Raw genomic sequence first — 1,854 nt, 5'->3', positions numbered from 1 at the left:
CGGAGCGAACCACAACGGGTTTGTTCTTTTCAGGTGGGTTTGGTGGCAGCCGCGGTGGCGGCGGTTATGGCGGCGGCGGAGACGGCTATAATGGATTTGGCAATGACGGTAAGGCCAGAGCGGGATTTCTCCCGGGGCCGGTGGCCAACGCTCCCCGCCTCTTGCCACGAGCCGAGGACGCCAGCCTGCCCCGTGGCCTGGCCCACACCGCGGACGCAGCCGACCTCAATGCCGAACCCGGAGCCCGGCCGCCACGCGCCCGCCGGGACGGCTGTCGGAGCTCAGCCCCCTTTTTTCCTTTCCCCCCCCACCTTCAGGTTACGGCGGCAGCGGTCCCGGTTATTCCGGCGGCAACCGGGGCTACGGTGGCAGCAGCACCTACGACGGCTACAACAACGGCGGGGGGGGCTTCGGGGGCGGCAGCGGAGGCCGCCGTCCTGCCCGGGGACCCGCGCTCGCCGTGCGGAACGGGCTCTCCGAAGCCGGCACAGGTGAGAGCCCAGCGCCGAGTCCGGGTTCCCCTTTAAGGCAGCTCCTGCCCTGGGCTGTCTGGGTGCTGCTCCCCGTCAAGTTCTGGTTGGAGGGTGCTGAGCTTCCGCCCATTGAAGCCTTTGTGGCTGCAGGGTGCCTGCAACCTTGCCGTTAAATCCTGGCCTTGGGTGCCACCCTGCTCCCTCTTAAGCTCCCTATGGTTGTGCAATGTGTCCAGGCTCCTTCCATCCATGGGTGCTGGTCATTAAACCCTTCTCCAGCCACAGTGCACCTCCAGGCTGCCCATTAAATCCTGGTTGTGGGGCACCTCCAGGCTGCCCATTCCATCCCGGTCCCATTAAACTGCTCGTCCAGCCCCGTGGAGCCTCAGGACTCCCTGCTTTGCCATGAGGTGGCTTTGGGATCTCCATTAAACCTCGGTTATGGGGTGCCCTCAAACTCCCCATAGCTCCCTCCAGCCACGGCGCATCTCCATGCTTCCCATCATACCCTGGTTGTGGGGCTACCTCAGGGCTTTTTCCCATCACATCCCACTTGTGGGGTGCTCCCATGCTTCCCTTTACATCCTGGCTGGAGGGGTGCCTCCGTGCTTCTCAGCACATCCCAGTTGTGGGGTGCTCCCATGCTTCTCAGCCCCCCCGGTTTTTGGGTTTTTGGGGATCCTCCTGTTACATCCCAGTTGTGGGGAACCTACAGGGTTCTTCCCATCACACCCTGGTTGTGGGGCTGGGGGGCACCTCCACGCTTCCCATCACATCCCACTCGTGGGGTGCTCCCGTGCTTCCCACACACCCAGGTTTTGGGGTCGGGGGGGGGGGAACCTCAAGGCTTTTTCCCATCATATCCCAGTAGTGGGGTTACTTTCCCACTTCCCCCCCCCCCTTCCCAGTTGTGGGGTCCCTCAGCGCTCCCCATTGACCCCCATGGCCGCGGGTGCTCATCGAGCCCGGNATGTTGGGGGGGGGAGGACCCCCAGGCCCCGGCTCAGCGCTGAGCAAGGCCGCACCGAGCAGGGCCGGGCCTGTTGGGGGGGTTAGGACGGATACAGCCACCTCAAGACCCCCAAGGCCTCCCCCTCAGCTCCTGTCCTCCCTCAGATCGCCACCACAGCACCCAGAGCCCCCTCCCCCCGCAGGCTCCGGCCCGGCCCCGCTCAACACCCGGCGGAACCCCCCGAGCCGCCGCCGTTACTCCGCGCCCGGCGCTGCGCTGAAGAGAACGGCGCCCCAGGCCCAGCGGCTCCTCCCATTGGCTGCCGCCACTTTACGCCTCCGCCCCCCCGCGCTCCCATTGGTTGGGTGCACCGTCGCTCACCGCCGACTGTTCACACCTGCTTATGCGCCGCCACGCCCCCGCCTCGCC

Source organism: Numida meleagris, unplaced genomic scaffold (genome assembly GCF_002078875.1).
Source record: "Numida meleagris isolate 19003 breed g44 Domestic line unplaced genomic scaffold, NumMel1.0 unplaced_Scaffold735, whole genome shotgun sequence".
NCBI lineage: Eukaryota > Metazoa > Chordata > Aves > Galliformes > Numididae > Numida > Numida meleagris.
Note: the sequence above shows the minus strand (reverse complement) of the source record.